This window comes from Microtus pennsylvanicus, chromosome 19, assembly GCF_037038515.1.
Source record: "Microtus pennsylvanicus isolate mMicPen1 chromosome 19, mMicPen1.hap1, whole genome shotgun sequence".
NCBI lineage: Eukaryota > Metazoa > Chordata > Mammalia > Rodentia > Cricetidae > Microtus > Microtus pennsylvanicus.
The window spans coordinates 40332906-40351357 of NC_134597.1; the positions used below are offsets into that span (position 1 = coordinate 40332906).

An 18452-nucleotide genomic window follows, 5' to 3' on the forward strand; every position below is an offset into this window, starting at 1 on the left:
ATCCTGCACATAAGAACAACCATTTATGAAAGATGAAACCTTCACCCATGTTTTTTCTCTTCCCCTTTTTTTTGTTAATTAGCCTTTTTATTGGTTTATTTTTTTTTTTTAAATTGAAGGTCCCTTACTGGTCCTGTTTTCATGAGTGGCCGAGAACAAGGGGAAGGGGAGGGCAACCAGCTGGCAAGGGAGGATCATTTCCACATTTCCTTTACACACAGAACTAAACAGACAAGCACAGAGTCACTATTGCGGTTATAAGTTGGCAGCATGGGGTGGGGGGGATGAGGAATAGGGGTGTCATTAAAAAATAGGTCAGGCTCCACCAAACTGGGTGCCTGAGTGACTTGGTCTGCTTCAACCCAAGAGGAATCAGAAGATCAAAAGCAGCTTGGGAAGGCCAGAACCATCAGGGTGGAGGGAGAAGGACAGCCCAGGGGGTGGGGGAACATTTGGCAACTGGGGTGAAGGGATTACCCTCACCCTGCTGGGATACCCCCAGCCCCTCATGTCTGGCAGGAAAGGGGCAGCCTGCAACATCCATGAGCAGGTCTGGGGCTGCTAGATGTTCCAGGCAGGGGCTGGAGGCGGCTCACAAAGGCTTGCCCTCCAGGGAGATGACGGCACTGCCACCTAGTTTCTCTGCCAGGGTGCAGCGGTCCTTGACCTCTTCGTAACAGTTTGCTTGTAATTCATGCTTGATTCCTGTCAGCTTCTTCTTGATGGCATCCTTGGAGCTGGCGTAGATCGTATTGCTCTTAAGAGATGCACTCTCAGCGGCCCAGAAGAGGAACACCAGGTCTCCTTTCTTGCTCTCCTTGGTCTCCTAGGTGGCATGGTAGAGAGCATAGGAGCAGTTCTTGTCTGGCAGCATCTTGACAAAGGTGGTGTAGGGATCGTCCAGAGTCTGCCCCACATCTCCTACCAGGATCTCCTTGCCCTCCTCCAGGATGATGTTCTTCTTGTCCTCACTCAGGCAGAAGAGCACTGCCTTCTTGCGTTTCTTCACTTCTTCTGGCATTGAAGACTTGCGCACTTTCATGTCATTGAACACCTTGATGACACCATCAGAGACAACCACTCCAGAAGCCATGTTTCCAGAAGTTAAAGGGAGACAGGGAGAGCTAGAGAAGAACTGAGCCATTGCAGCTGCTACCGGGATCCGACTCTCTTCCTTTTCTTCATGACTCCCAGCTGTTGTGTGTGTCTGGGCTCATATGTGTCTTCTGGAGCACTGCCAGTGTTCACTCCTGTGTGAGTAGGAGGAGTTCTCAAGTGTCACACTGACTTTGCTTCCTGAGACATTCTCCTTGAACTGGTAAATTGTCAAGAACTCTAGACCATCTGTACAAGGATGAGAAGGGAACTTCTCCTTCCATCTCTATAGAGGTAGGATGATATCCTCACACTGGCATGCAAGGCTTTTATGTGGCAGCTGGTTCTGAGTTCATGCTTTCATGTTTGAAGATCACCCACTTGGTTGAGTGAATCATTCCTGTCACTAGGAGGGCGATTTGATGGTTACATTCTCATCTTATGATATCTCTCAGGAGCTATTGTCAACAGAACAAATGAATAATTGACCCTGTGTGGTGGTTGATCCGCTGTTGTAGCTCTCTATGGGAAGCAAGAAAAGTTCATGGTTGAATGTGTTCATGAGTGCCTGCAAAGGTTATTATCCATTTCCTGACATGGTAAGCAGCCTGGGGAATCAGGAAGTTTGGCCAAAAAACAAAAATCATTGTTTCTTGACTTGTGTGAGGATGAGCAGTGTGGATTTGCTGTCTGAAAGGGGCAGAGAAGTAACCACATGCTTTTCTGAGGTAAGACAGAAGGGGAGATGAGGCTGGTGCCTTCAAGTCTTTGAAAGAAAGTGGCCTGGCTTTATTGGAGGGTGTCCCTCAAGGATTCTATGACCTTGTCTATTAGAAACAGATTTCTTTCACATTGTCCCTCCTAGACAACCTTTGCTTGAGGAGAGCTAACCAGACATATGTGTCACAGTCTAACCTTCCATGGTACTCAGCCTGAATTCTCTGGCTACCTGCCTTCTTGCCTCCCATTCAGCTTCACCATGACAGGAAACAGATCATGATGTTAGAGTCACACAGTTTGTTATTCCCCCTGCTTTCCAAGGCCTCATGAGAAAGCTATGAAAATCACCCTTTACTTGTTTAGATGGCTTTCTCAACACAAGGAGCTGATTGACGGGGCACTCCCTAAATTACATGGTGTCCTGCACTGGTCCAGGACTTATGTTCACATTGACTGCTGTGTCTGATAGTCAGGGGTTGGAGGACACTAATGTTGAATGTCCCAAGTCTTTCAGCAAGTTGGCACAGAGGCTGTGCCATGGCTTGGTTGACAGGTTGAAACTGTGGTCAAACTTACATTGTCACATAAGGCAGATCACTGATGGTTTTGTGTATTCTGTCTCCCAATGACAATTGAGAGGTGTGCCTGTTATTTGTTCTTTTTCTGAGACTATCTAGCTCATTCTGATCTTGTGAGGTGATATCAAATATCCAACTGTGTGCAGAGAGCCAAACAGTGCTCTTCTAGGTGAGGGGTTCCACAAAAGAAACTTCTTTGTAGATAAAATTGGAGTACAAGGTTCTCTTCTGTCTTCCAGACACCTTTATGGAAGTTCAGGTTTGCAACTTTCAAGAGAAACAGTGGTGCCATCTGCTCTCTGAAAATGCAAGGAGAGCAGAAGGATAGGGACATCAACAGTCAGAGCTCAGGAGATGCTACCCAAGAGTTTTCTCTACCCTTATCCTGATTAATATGTGGCTTAGTTTGAATGAGAATGCCTCCCATGGATGAACATATTTGCATATGAAACAGGAAAGATTTTAACCTGTGTCTGTGTCGGGTGGGAGAATGATGGTGACTGCCTGATTCGGCTTTCTTTCTCCCAGAATTCTGTTCAGTCTACTCTGCCTACCTAATTTTCTGTCCTATTAAAGGGCCAAGGCAGTCTCTTTATTTAGTCAATGAAATTAACACAAAACAGAAGACTCTCCCCCATCAGGGGGCCACAGAGCTTTAAGGTTTCTAAAGCCAAACCCATTCCAACTAATCTCTCTCTCTCTCTCTCTCTCTCTCTCTCTCTCTCTCTCTCTCTCTCTCTCTCTCTCGCTTGAGAATCAGTGTCAGCTATCACCTCCAGCTTCAATGTCATGACTTGTTGCTATATTCCAATCAGGATGGTCATGTGCTGTCCCCCATCTGTAACTGGGACCCCTAAATAACATGCTTTTACCCATGATGGCCTTGGCCACAGTGCTTTGTCAAGGCAAGAGAGTAGAAACAGCAGGAATGGACAAATTCAGTAAGTGAATGCTGGAAGAGATATCTGTCTGCATCAAGTTCCTATCTCAAAGGCCCTAGGGTATCTGACAAATGATTCATGACACAGGTAGACAACTGTTAAGCCCTCCACTGCACCATCAACACCAGTAGAGTTTGGCATTGTAGGCTGCCATAGAGACTTGTGTGTGCAAGGTGTCCTCAGCGGTGGCCAAGGAAATATATTGCAAATTGTTAAACAGACACAACACCCACATTCAGAAAGACCAATGCCAGCATTCTCAGCAGACATAAGAAAGCCCGATTCATTGATGGATTCCATCAAGACCAGGCTTCAGAAACTCATCTTCCACACAGAGACACTCAGAGAATCAAACTAATTCATCTAAATCAGCGCTTCTCAACCTGTGGGTCTCAGCCTCTTTGGGGGTTACATGAAACTTTTACAGGCTCACCTAAGATCATCAGAAAACACAGATATTTACATTATAACTCATAACAGACACAAACATACTTGTGAAGCAGGAGCAAAGGGGATCTTCACAACATAAGGAACTGTATTAAAAGGTTGCAGCATTAGGAATATTGAGAACCACTGATCCAAATAACCACCTCAGACAAGAAGCCCTCACCGACACAGAGTGCTGTTCACAACCTGCATGGAGACTATGAGGATTCTGCAGTCACCTCACTCAGCAAGAACGTACACAATAACACTGGCTGACACCTCATTAGCCCCACAGCAGTGAATGTTTCCCCAATCTAGACCCCATATGTCATCACTGAACACAAAGCAGTCCAAAGATGCTAACCTTATCTGGCAGTGATGCTCCACAGCCCTCTGAAGTCCTAGTTACCTTTTCACAGTAGCCAGAAAAGTTCTGTAATTTTAGCCAATCAAAGAGAAAGATTCATTTACTGGGATAAAAATACTATCACAGTTTCTAAATTTCTGGAACATGGGAAGGGCAGCATGGACCCTGGTGGCAGGAGGCTGTGAAAAAAGGACACAGATGCTCCCAGATCAGCCTGAGGATGGTTAGAGCAGAAGGAGAGGAGGCTTATGGGAAGGGTTTGGCTTCAACCCCCCAGGAAGGCATGCTTTTCTGCTCCTGGGAACCCCTGTCCTGTCCCTCATATATCTCTTCTTCAGGGAGTCTCCCCCAATCAGCCCACCCAAGATCCCTGTCCCTGCCCTACATGCTCATCTCTTTCTTCTCAGCTGCCTGGCTGGAACTGGAATTTCCTATGGGCAGACTCTCCTCCCCTTCCCCAGTGTCATGCCCTGTACTCCTCAATCTCTTATTGATTTTCTTCTCTCTTGCCTTGTCCCACAAACCCCTCTCCTCCTCTCTACCCTGTGCCCCCTTAACTCCTGGGCCTGCACAGTACATGAACTTATTTATAGCTGGTCATTGATAAGGATCTTTAAAACTAGGGAATGACTTGGTGAAGACCCCATGTTGTGTGGAACATGAAGTTGTATAATGTGGATTGCAGAAGTTGGATGCCTGGCTCTTTAATATGGGGTAGCCATGTGTCTGATTTCTCTGTCCAGCCATAGTGCTGGGCCAAGAATGAGCTTACGTTGAGGGAGCTAACAGCTTCCACTGCAGGGAGAAGAAAGCTAGAGCACTTGTGCCCATGTTGCTGGAGGTGTCTCACAGGGAACATCATATTTTGGGGTACACAGCTCTATGAAGTTCTGGCCTGGCTCCCTCTTGTGGCTGGTGGGTCACACCAGGACATAACGAACCCATGGTTTAAAAACATGGCCCTAGGCCTGTTGTTCAGACCTTGAAAGGAGACACAAGCAAAGGACTCTGTTAGTGACTCTGACATCGTCAGGACTCACCACTAGGCTAGTCTGCTCTCCCATAGCACTCTATATGATTTCTCTTGACTATCCTGATCACCCTTCCCCAAACCCAAACCCCTCTTCTTTCCTCCATGGCCTTTTGTTGCATTCTTTGTTTGTCTGCTTCAGGCTCAACTTTCTCAGAATCCACATAAAGGGGTAGAGTGGAAAAGCTCCTTCTAGGGTAACAGACTAGGGTTTGTGTCCTATAAATGGTGCAGCATATTGGTGGCAAAAGCACAGATCAAGTACACAAGGAGAAGTCACTGGGTGTCCCTACCCAGCCTCACTGGGACTCCATTTCCCATGTTTCCCTATTCCTCACCTGGGGTTGAGTCTCCTTCCTTTGGGGTTAGGATGCAGCAGAAGAAACAGCAGCACAGATGATGGATTTGCCTCCTTACCTCTTTAAGATGTCTTCTCTGCTTCTTCTTGGAAGATATGGCTGCCTCTTGGGGCTTTTCCTCACTAGTGGTAGATGGCCACTTTTCAAAGGTTGTTATCTCAATGTTTTGATAGTCAGTGTTCTGCCACTTAGGGACATGCATGTTGTCTTCATGGTCCACACTCCAGGGGTAGTGAACACGGTGTCTCTGTGGTTTGCGCTCTGGCTTGGGAGAGCACCCACGGTGTCTACATGGTCCATGCTCAGGCTAGGATGAGTGCCCAGTGTCTTTACAGTCTGTCCTCTGGCTCTGGCAAGTGCCAATGGTGTCTTCAAGGTCTGCGCTCTGGCTGGGGCAAGTTCCCACAGTGTCTTTATGCTCCGTGCTCTAGCTATTTGGGGAGCATCCATGGTGTTGATAGTGTCATATGAGAGCTTCCTGGACTCCAGAGGAAATTCATTCAGGTCTCCAGATGTGCTGATTGTCTTGGTAACCTCAACATCATCCTGGGGTCCTAGGATGGGGTGACACTTGTCTTCCAGGATGAACAGCACAGTGAGGGGTGATGGATGAGTATGATGGTGCTGCCGGCCTCCTGGATCTCAGCCTCCCCACTGTCATCCAGTAACTCTGAGGCAGAATCCTCCATGCAGGAGAGGTGATTCTCTGATGTTTCACTACCAGTCTCCTGGATCTCAGCATCCCCACCATCATCCTGTAGGTCTGAGTCAGAATCCTCCATGCAGGAGAGGTGATTCTCTGATGTTTCACTACCAGTCTCCTGGATCTCAGCATCCCCACCATCATCCTGTAGGTCTGAGTCAGAATCCTCCAGGCAGGAGAGGTGATTCTCTGATGTTTCACTACCAGTCTCCTGGATCTCAGCATCCCCACCATCATCCTGTAGGTCTGAGTCAGAATCCTCCAGGCAGGAGAGGTGATTCTCTGATGTTTCACTACCAGTCTCCTGGATCTCAGCATCCCCACCATCATCACACGGGTCTGAGGCAGAATCCTTCATGTAGGAGAGCTAATTCTCTGATGTTTCACTACCAGTCTTCTGGATCTCAGCATCCCTACCATCATCCCACGTGTCTGATTCAGAATCCTCCAGGCAGGAGAGGTGATTCTCTGATGTTTCACTACCAGTCTTCTGGATCTCAGCATCCCCACCATCATCCCACGGGTCTGAGTCAGAATCTTCCATGTAGGAGAGCTAATTCTCTGATGTTTCACTACCAGTCTTCTGGATCTCAGCATCCCCACCATCATCCTGTAGGTCTGAGTCAGAATCCTCCAGGCAGGAGAGGTAGTCCTCATCTGTCTCACTGTCATGATCACTATCAGATGAGCTCTTACTCTCTGTCTCCTCAGAATAAAACCATGGGTCAGAAAAACATGGACGGCTTATATCCAGTGCTTGTTTAAATCTGGACAGCTGGATGGTGTACAGGCCCTCTTGTTATTTATTTATTCTTTACCTCTGTATGGTATTGATACTTCTCCATCACAGAGATTTTTTGCACCAAAATTCTTCCTCCATGACCCCACTGTGACAGAGAGTTTAACAGGGAATCCTAGGACAATTCTATGGGAAAACTATCAAGCATGTAAGGAGATCAACTTTTGTCATTCTCTAAAGAAGAAATTGACATGAGGTTCATACTGTAAGCCCCTGGTTCCAGAGAAACGGTGACTAGAGCTGTAGATCAGTAGCTGGAACCTTAATTGAACTGGGGGACATTGGGGCAGACACAAGGCTAAGCTGTAATGTCACAGAGCAGATGAAAATAATCCGAGTTCACTGTATACATCTATAGAAGTATTATAGAGGATTTCTTATTTCACACAGATAAGGTTTAAAATAAGAAAAATTAAACCAAAGTAAAACATGACAAAAAATTTTAAACAGAACAATTAAGCAAAACGAACACATAAGCTGAAATCCGTGGCTCAACAAAAAGTATTGAATGTATGTATTAAGAAGAACAACTGAACACAAAAATCAACCAGCAAAGAGGAAATCTCCCAATGTCAAGGTCCAAGAGATTAGGAGATTCCAGTTTATCAGGTCAAGTGTAGAAGTCCAGGTGCTCTCTATTCAACAAGAGTTTCTCTGCAGCATCAAGACAAACCACAGTCTGCTGCAGGGCCTTATATGAAGAGATTTTGGTAACTTCTCACAAAGGCTTTTTATGATGTCACAGTAAGGAATGGGCCAGTAACAGCAAATGGCCCAAAAGATGATTCTCTACCAAGCTCCAGAGCAAGTTCCCAACAAGAAACAACTTAAATGACAAAGGATAACCTTTCTCTCAGGCTCTCACAGGACAGGGAGGGATGGAAGACGAGGAACAGGGGACTTGGGAAGATAGGTCTAAAGCATTTGGGTACATGACTTTGGCAGGTCCCTGGAGCATCCAGTCACACAATTACTCCTGATACCTTGGGCTTTCATGACCTCCCCAAACTACACCTCCCTGATAGAGCCCAGATATTCAGACACATGATAAGGTGTGAGACCATTCCTGTAAAACCTGAGCAGGACACTTTGACTTTAAGAACATAGTAAGCAGGTAACATAGTAACAAGGTAACAAGTGCCATAGTAACAAGGTGGACAGACTCAGCAACTCTGTGCTGACCTTTGCTAGAGACACAGGTATGGACTAGTCAGAGAATGAACCTATGGTCTGCCCCAATGCCCTTTGCACTAGGATGCTGTGTTCTTTAAGTATTCTGACTACACTTCACATATTCAATTCCTTTATCTAAAACTCCTATAGATGGTCATCTAAAGGATGCTAGCCTTCCCTGACACAGGGATGCTGTAATGAAATGGACTTACCTCATGATACACATTACATGTCTTTGGTCTTTTTGCAGTGCTCTAGGGTGCAACGTAGCAAGTATGGAAGATAGTTACCAGGATAGATGAGCATTTAAGTGCTTCAAAGGGTTTATGAGATAATAGATAGCACAGGTAGATGTGATAAACATTCACATATTGGTGAAATAGCTGGCTTTTTACAGCTGTACATACTAATAAAACTTTGAAAACCAAAAAAAAATAAATTAATTAAAAAATGACAAGGAATCATGCTTAAGAATTGAAATATGGGCCGGGCGGTGGTGGCGCACACCTTTAATCCCAGCACTTGGGAGGCAGAGGCAGGTGGATCTATGTGAGTTCGAGACCAGCCTGGTCTAGTTCCAGGACAGGAACCAAAAACTACGGAGAAACCCTGTCTCGAAAAATCCAAAAAAAAAAAAAAAAAAAAAGAATTGAAATATGGGACTAGAAAAAAGAAACTGAATGAATAGCACAAATTAAGTTTAGAACCGATTCAGAGACATAAATCAAAACCAGCAAAACAGGAAGCAAACTCACTGTTTGGATGTCAAAGCAAATGAGCAGCATCTGTTTTCGTAGATCAGTAACATCAAGGTTTACATGAATCAATGTCTGAGCTCAACAACTCTGCAGCCAACCCAGCAATAGCAAACTCTGCAATGTGAGAAACCCCAGCCAGGGCCTCATGTGGGCGGAGCCTGCAACTTCTTACAGTGGCTCCAGTGAGGCCATAGGAGGAAATGAACCAATCACAGCTATTCACAACCAAAACTAAAGCAACAAAAATCTTCACCTTCTGTCTCCAAGGACTGCATTGGTTTTCTCACTGCCATGACCAATTCCCTGAGAAAGAGCAACATTTGTTCCATAGGTTGTGCTATGGCTCAGACAATCAGGGGACAGGGAAACCATGTTGGGACTTGGGAAGATGGGTCTGAAGCAGCTGCTCACATGGCTTTTTCATGTCCTGTTGCCTCTAATGACTCCATTTTTCCTGCTGGGTTCCACCACCATAGGGCTTTACAACCTCCTGAACAGCAACCCTGTTAGAGACTGGAAATCCAGAGACGAGATGATGCGAAACCTCCCCCACACAAATCTTGAGGACATCTGGACTTTAATAACAGCTGCAGTACCAAGAGTGGACTCAGTTGGCTTTGGACTACCCTGGGTTAGAGACAGGGCTATGGTCTAGATAGTGAACACATAAGCTTCCTCAAGGCCCTTTTCACTCAGACCCTCAAATTCTCTGATGACTCCAACTACTGCAGCCCTCTTCATCTCTACCCTCATGGCACTTAATTCCTTTCCCTTAAACTCATATTTGTGGGCATCGAAAGGATGACGACCTGTGACACTACAAGGCCATGAGGAAATTGTCATCTCTCAAGACTTTTCAGAGCATGTTTTGTTTAATGAGTGGCAAGATGGGCAGGAGAAGACTCTTAACATGATAAGAGAATTTACAACCACAGGGAGATGCTGAGGGAAGTAACAAGGTAGGTGTGTATGCTCCAAGCACATGACCAAACCAAATCCGTTATCTTTTACAGCTAAGTTAAGAAGCTTAACATAAAGAAATAAACCAATGTACAAAATGTTAAAGATGAATTGTAGAGAATAATAGAAAATGATTGATAATAAAATAAACTGCAGGACAGGCACTAACCAAATCTAACCACATCAGTCAAAATTCAGGCACAAACCAGACCCCACTGGGAGGCACACTCACAATGTCCAGGTCAGTGGTGATCACAGATATTTAGTTCCAAAAACAGACAATAAATATCAAAGTCTCTCAAGACCTAAGTCTTTAGTCAAGTCCTCTGCAGCCAACCAACAGCTTCACTGCATTCTAAGGACAAGATCTAGGCCTAGCTGGTGACTAATATGGGTGGATCTCTCTCATTTATCACAATGGTTCCTTGTGAGGTCACAGAGCCATGGACCAATCACAGTTGACCAGAAGCCATCTCTTTGGAGTTCTTCTCCCATGGCTCCTCCCACATTGATGCCAAGACTCAGTGTAAGAGAGGTAGAAGTTAATTTTGGCTCAGGCTTTCTGAGGATCAGAACAGCATGGTGGTGGCTCAGCTGGTGGCACTAGCAGCAAGGCCTCAGGCAACTGCTCTCACTGATAGGTATCTCCTCACCCTCAAGCCTATTTAAAAATCCTTGCTATCATGGCCACTCCTGAAATTCTTTTCAGTTTCAAAACCAAAAATCACAATTTGTCCTGGGTCAAAATTCCTAAAAGCTTATGGTACTCCTTAGACTGCTGAGGGTAACAGTGTAAAACTAGGTCTTGTCCAACAGAGGAATCTAAAATGGCTGAAAGACACTTAAGGAAATGTTCAACACCCTTAGTCATCAGAGAAATGAAAACCAAAACAACTCTGAGATTCCATCTTACACCTTTAAGAATGGACAAGATCAAAATCACTGATGACAACTTATGCTGGAGAAATAGTGGGGAAAAGGAAACCCTCCTGCATTGCTGGTGGGAATACAAGCTGGTACAGCCCCTTTGGATGTCAGTGTGGCAATTTCTCAGAAAATTAGGAAACAACCTTCCTCAAGACACAGTAATACCACTTTGGGGTATATATACAAAGGATGCTCAATCGTGCCACAAGGACATGGGCTCAACTATGTTCATAGCAGCTCTGTTTATCATAGCCAGAACCTGGAAACAACCTAAATGCCCCTCGACTGAAGAATGAATGAGGAAAATGTGGTACATTTACACAATGGAGTACTACATAGCAGAAAAAAATAAGGACAGTTTGAATTTTGCAGGAAAATGCATGGAGCTAAGAAACATTATTTTGAGTGAGGTAACCCAGACACAGAAAGACAATTATCACATGTACTCACTCATAAGTGGTTTATAAATATAAAGCAAAGAAAGCCAGCTTACAAACCACAATCTCAGAGAACTTAGATAACAATGCGGACACTAAGAGAGAGTTACATAGATATAATCTACATGGGAAGTAGAAAGTATAAAAAGACAAGATCTCCTGAGTAAATTGGGAAAGAGGAGACCTTGGGGAGAGTTGAAGGGGGAAGGGAGAGGCAGGGAGGGGAGCAGAGAAAAATGTAAAGCTCAGTAAATATCAATAAAAATGTATGTAAAAAACTAGGTCTTGTCACCTCAATAGCTGACCTTTCTGGGGGCTTATGCCAAGATCCATCTCTAACCATTGGTGCTGAGTTGCCCTGACTGTCATGGACTGATATATCATGTGAGTGTGGGCTACAGAACAAGTTCCAGGACAGCCAGGACTATTCTACAGAGAAACCCTCTCTTGAAAAACAAAACAAAAAACAAAGAAAGGAAGGAAGGAAGGAAGATTAACTGCCTGACAAGAGAATAGAATGTCTGTGTAGTGTCCAAATATCCCAGGTGGACAGTGTCAGCATGGCCAAGGGGTCACCATAGAAAGAAGTGTTCCCTTAAGCCATGCTAGAGGTCAAATGATTTTACCTTTAATAAATGCTGCACTGTCCCATCTCAGAACCCCACTGTCTAGCACAGCATCTTACCATGTGCAGCCATGCTGGTTCATATGCCTGCCGACTTTCCTGAAATACTCAGAACTTGTCACTTTTCTTTTCTTTCTCTTTCTGATCTAAACACCTCCCCATCACCTGCTTACTCCTTTAAGTTCTCCTTTCTGCAATGCAGATGTCTGTCTGTCCTGTGTCTGACCTCCATGGAGAATAGGAATGTGCTCCCCACCCCCAGTCTCCATTTCCTTCCATGAGGTGCTTTTCCGTTAAGTTGGAACAAAATTTTCCTTGAATAATAAAAAAGACTACATTCTCGTCCACGTTGCATTTGGGGATCAGATGGAACAAAAATGAATTTTTCAAGGGGCATCATCATAATAGCCGATCCCTCAGATACACGGTGCATGACCCAGGAATCTAGACTGTTAATTGTTTTTTCATTTTCTTACAAAACCTGTGCCCACTTAAAATTTTCATTCATTTTTAGTACAATGAAATATTTTTAATATTTATTACATATTGGTATGACAAAATCAAATGCATGTGTGCATATTTAAATGTGATTAATGCTACTTAAGAGGCCTGGGGACTGCTGATGAGAGGGCTTATACAGTGGTTCTCAACCTTCCTGATGTTGTGACCCTTTAATACAGTTTGTCATGTTGTGGGGACCCCAACCATACAATTATTCTTATTGTTACCTCATAGCTGTAATTTTGCTACTGTTATGAATCATAAACACCTGACTGCTCTGAAGGTCTTGGCTGACCCCTGTGGAAACGTTTCTCTTCCCAGGGGCCATGATGCACAAGGCTAAAATCCCTGGCTTGCTGGGTAGTGACGCTTGATGCTGAGCTGCTAAACAATGTCTTGTAGCCTGAGTTTGGCCTTTGGTGCAGGAGGGCTGAGAAGCCGGGCCTGTGCCTTGCGCACGTCCCTGGGCAGCTCACACTGTTTTGCCAGTTTCTTTTGCCTGAGCTCCGTAGCATTGGGGACCTGGTGTGCGAGGATGTCTTTGGGAGCAGGGATCTTAGACTGAAAGAAGGAGCTATGGGAGAAACTGAACTTGGGTCTCTGCAAGAGCAGCACCTGTTCCTAACTCCTGAACCATCTGTCTATCTTTTCTCTTTTGACTTATAAATACATGTTTTGTTTTATCTTGTCTTTTTGACAGCTCTGTCAGATCCACACAGGCACTTCAAATATATTTCTGCCTGAGAGGCTCAGTCTACCCCTGTGCAAGTTTGAATGAAGAATCTTTGCCACAGGCTCACCTGTTTGTACCCTTGCTCATATTGGGGAGGTTATGGAGGATTTAGGAGGGGCAGTCTTCTGGAAGAGGTGCGTGTCACTGGGGGTGTGTTTTGACAATGTGTTTCCCACCTCACTTCCGTTTTCTCTCTGTGTTTTCTGCATGTGGTTGAGATGCAACTGCTCAGTGTTCTGTTTCAGCTGCCCCACCATTATTAACCTTCCTTTGGAGACGCAAGCCAGAATGAACTCTTCCTTCCACAAGGTACTTTTGATCATGATGTTTTATCCCAACAGTGGAAAAGTAACTGCCATTGCACATGCTCAGACAGACTTCCTCCTTCAGTCCCCATATGGCATGGTGGTTTCATCAAAGTGTTTTCCAACAAATGAGACTTGTTCCTGTTCTCTGGCACCAGTACCAGTCTAATCACTCATCTTTGTTTGTTTGAGATCTTCTGCACCCAAGGATGACTTTGAATGTTGATCTTCCTGCCTGCACCTTCCACACACTGACTTACAGACATGCACTACCACACGGGGCTAATCACAGAGTCTGAAAGCTTTTGCCTCAAAATGTTCCTGGTCCTGGCCATTTGTCTCCATGTGCAGCCCCAGTGGTAAACTGATGCAGCCAGGCCCACGTCCAGTCTGTCCTCTACACCCTACGACTGCAAGGTTAGAGTCCAGCAGCTGCTCAGGCTGCAGCACTACCCTTCACGTCTCAGATACACTACTGAGACACTGTGACTCTCCAGCTGACATACTTCCATCCAGGCCCAGGGTTTCTCAGCTGGGGAGTGACTTATGTCAGAGGGCATTAGTGGCCACACATCCTGCTCCCTTTCCTCCCTCCTTCCTGGTTTAGGCTTGTGCAGTAAAACCACCACTATTCTCAGAAGGATGCCATGTTGGCGGGGCCTGAAACCTTATAGCCCCAGTGCCATGCTGACATGCCACTACCTTTCTGACTGTCTGTGGCATTGGTAACTCTTAGTAAACACCTTTCTCCCCAGTAACCAGTCTCAGTGACACTCTTAAACCCTGAGAACTTTCACACATGCTGATGTCATCATAACAGGGTGCTGAGGTGGCCACTTCATTTGCCACTGGTATCAGAGGCTTGGGGACTTGACTTACAAGGTTCCCTCTTGTCATCTCCTGGCCCCTTCGCCAGCACCACACTACTCAAGAGTTCCTGACATGGATTCCCTTTCCTGGAAGGCCAGAGAGAGTCCTACATGACTTCCAGCACTTTCTTGGCTATTCTGTGGAAGGGAGAGAGTTTGAGATAAATTCTCATGTAGTCAAGATTCTCCTGCCTCCCCTTCCCAGGTGCACAGACTGAGGTGTGGATCACAGTGGCTGTCATTGTTTTAATTTTTAATTGTATTATATTTATTTATTCACCATGTGTGTGAGTGTGCACAGGCCATGGTGTGTGTGTGTTAGAGAACAACATACGAGAGTCAGTTCTTTCCTTTGGTCCTGTGTGTTGTAGCATTTCCAGTGTCTTGACCTCCTGAGCCATCTCACTGCATCTCGCTGTCATTATTTATTCTTTGACATTGTATGCAATTTTTCTTCCTCTGAGAGCTCCCCTACCCACTTGTCTCTGCTCTGACTGTGTCTGTCAACACCACAGCTCTCTCTGAAATGAACAGTCAATCTTTGGGATGCCTCCCCCATCACCCACAGTTACTGTGAAGCTGGAAATTCATCTACTTGGAATTCTCCAGTTTCAAGTCAAACTTTGGGAAGTAGAGCAATACTTCTGAGCTGAGGGTACTTCCGGTCCCTTCTGCTTTTCCCTCCCCCGGCTTTCTCCTAGGCAGGCCCTTTCTCCTCTGTAAAAGGGGTGGACTGATGATGAAATGACTGAGTCAACAGAGAAGAACTGAGCTGTGACTGGACTGTGTGCTTCACAGACTGAACCCTCAGAGTTCTCACTTGGGGAACCGGCTTAGAGCAAATTTCCAGTGGGGTTAGCAGTGCACGACTCCAGCAAAACTAAACTGAAACATCAGCAACAAAAGACCCCAGCTACTCTAAGCAGAAGCCTCAGAACCTGACTCTGAACTCTAGAGGAGGCCACCAGGGATCTGCCTTGGGGAGGCCGAATGCCACCCTTAGCTATTACTACTCAAAAGCTGTCCACCTTGTTGTTTTTAAAGGCAGACTCTCTTACTAGGACCTGGGGGTCAACAATTAGGCTAGTATGAGTAGCCCTCAGCCTCGGGGGTGATCTTGTCTCCTCCTGCTCAGCACTGGGATTACAAGGATTGTGGTGATAGATAAGCAAGCTTGCATGGCAAGCACTTTACTGACTGAGCCATTACCTGAGTCCTAGGATCTGTGCTGTCAGCAATCCCCTTTGATGACTCTGATGTAGATTTTCCTGTGAAAACACATGAGGAATTGTGCTGGGGTGCAGTCTTGGACCACTTACTGTTCCTGCTCTTCCACCTGAGGAACACCAGCAATCCCAAAACCCCATTCAGGAGTACAGCAGCAGCCACTGCCAACCCAACTCTGGTTCCCAGATTCAGGATGTAATTGTCTTCACTCATCTGACCTTCTGTGGCCATGAGAGCATTTTTGCTGCATACAGAAGTTGTAGGATGGGGCTTGGAGAGGTGGACCTGGGGTCTAGGAAGAGATAAAGGAAGTCAGCATAGAACTTTCCCAGTAGGAATGAAGATATTCTAAAGATGCTTCTCAGAATCTTTGCCATCAGATACTGAAGCAATGGATTCCAAGGAACTGGCATCACCAAAAAATTCTGAAGAAGCTGGGAGAAGGAAAAGGCAAAGCTTGGAGCCAGTCAGTGAAAGAACTGATCTCCCAGAGAGTTCACCCAGTTCTGATAACCCCTCAGATCAACTTGCAGGAGAGACTGGAGACAGAGGATGATGGCTCACAGTGGGTGGAGCTACACCAGACCTGAGATTGCTTAGCTATGCATATGTCTTGCCTTCTATTTAAGCCTAAACCTACTGTCAGATGTGTCAAATCCCAAATATGGATATGGGGGGTTGTCACTGGACCTCCTTGTTCCTCTTCCCAATCTGGCCAAGCTGAGTGCTGCAAGCTGCTACATTACATAGAACTGCCCAGTCATCTTTTCATGAGCGACTTATCAGAACCAAGGGATCCATTAAAGGCTAAGCCCAAAGGCAAGGCTTTTGGTGTTCTTGTCTTGTGAATAAGGTGGCTGTCCTTTGCTGTAGATTTTTCGCTATAGCTGGCTTCCCTTCTGTTACATATTTGGGAGTTAATTCCCTAGTTCAGAACAGTTTCCCACGGCCAGGATTGTTTCCTCTCTCCAAGGTAAGCACAGAGCTCTACTTTCCTGCAATTATCTTTATCAGCAGGCATTTGGTCAGTGCTTAGGGTCCAGGCATAGAGCATTACCTGCCCATGCTGCTGCTCTGCTTTTACCCCACTTCAAAGATTCTTAACTCCTTTTGCTCACCTCCACCTCAGTTCACTGATGACTTTAGTTCAGGACCCTCAAGGACAGCAGAAGAAATAATTTTCTGCAATCCAGAGAAAGACCCACAACACCCACAATCACAACAACTGATAACAGCATAGCCCAGAAGCATTAATTTAGAGGCCTGGCTGTCTTCTTGGTTTAGAGCACTAAGTCTAACTCCTGACCTAGACTATAAAGACTGCAGCGTCTGGTGTGTGTGCTATCTGATCAAGGGTCATCAGCTTCTCCCTGACTGTTTATGTAGGTTACCTGGTAGCCTCTATGCATACTGGGAAGTGGTAGTCTGATTTAAACAATCTGTGCCCTGTTCATAATTTTACTGAAAATAAACCTTTTAGCTCTTTCTACCACCTAAAAATGTAGTGTAGTACACTAACCTTCCCGATAGAATTCTCTGATTTAATTCTCTTAACCAACTTTCCCCATTAAGGAGTTCATATACAGACTCTCTCTCTCTCTCTCTCTCTCTCTCTCTCTCTCTCTCTCTCTCTCTCTCTCTTTCTCTCTCTCTGTGTGTGTGTGTGTGTGTGTGTGTGTGTGTGAAAACCTTTATCTGACTTTCTATGGGGCAAAAGAATCTGGCCCTGGAACCTGCCAGGGCTGAGGAATTGCTGGTTTTAAGGATATATATGTCTGGGAACATTTGTAACAGGTAGAACTGAGAACAACATAGAACAAGGAACAAGGGAGAACAAGAGGAACCATGAGAAATAATGGATTGAAGAATAAAAAAATATGGATAAACGGAACCTGTTAGGAGTAGACTTCTTTCCCCTAGATCTTTACCCTCAGAGTTTTAGGCCCCCTTTAGCTCATCCTGGCATCTTTAATTGAAGCCTGAATGGAGAAATCTTAAAGGCAAGAACTTTAAGGCTCCTGTAAGCTGAGAAAGCCTCTTTCCCCTGTTTTTCACTGTGATCTGCCTCTCTAATTGTCCTGCTGAGGACAAGTGGCCAGGACTGGATTGTTAGAGCTGCCATGGCTCAGGCTGGGATCCTCCACTCAAGTAACAAGTGGGTTCTTGTTGGATTGGGGGAATGGACAGAAGGGCATGGGTATCTTTTCTCTTTTGGGGGATGCAGGATGAGGAATAGCTCTTTGAACCTCACACAGAAAGAAGGGAACAGATGCTGATGCTGAGAACTGGGTGAACAATGACAACTTTACTTCCTGGTAGGAATGTCCTCAGACGCTCATGTCATCCCTTACAAAGAGCAATCTCTAAGTCACACAGATCTAAACAGTCATTTTCTAGTAACAGTCCTTGTTAGAACAGAAGTAGCCTGCCAGGGTGGACAAAGATGCTCCTTGGATGTGAGTTATTGAATCAAAATCTCAGTGCCAGAAATGGCTTGCCTCCCTATGCCTTATTGGTGAGCATGGCTCAGAGCCCCCAATACCACACAGACTATTGCCATTGCTCTTGGTTCCCTACATAACTAGATGTTAAGAATCTATTGCTGAAGATGCTGCTCGCTTTTGGTGTAGATAAAATGAAAATACATTGTAAAATGTGTGAAATAGTTAATCAAATACTACTAAAAATCTTTTAGCCATTTCTTTTATGTATGTCTGTAGTATGTGTCTGCTGAGTGTACATACATGCAAACAAGCAATGAGCATACACACACACACACAGGATAGAGTTGAGCACCTGAATATGATTTTGGGGACAGAAGAGGCTTGTGAGTCCTCTTGTAACATTCTCTATCTTTTCCTCAGGAGCAGCATCTCTCTGTGATATGGGGGCTCAAGTATCAGCTAGACTGAAAGCCAA

The 18452-nt window shown here is 45.2% G+C and overlaps 1 pseudogene; it reads right to left on the reverse strand.

Annotated features, from left to right (window-relative positions):
* Positions 1-592: 592 nt before the first annotated feature.
* LOC142838284 (cofilin-1 pseudogene) lies at positions 593-1098 on the reverse strand (annotated as a pseudogene).
* Between the last annotated feature and the right edge of the window lie 17354 nt (positions 1099-18452).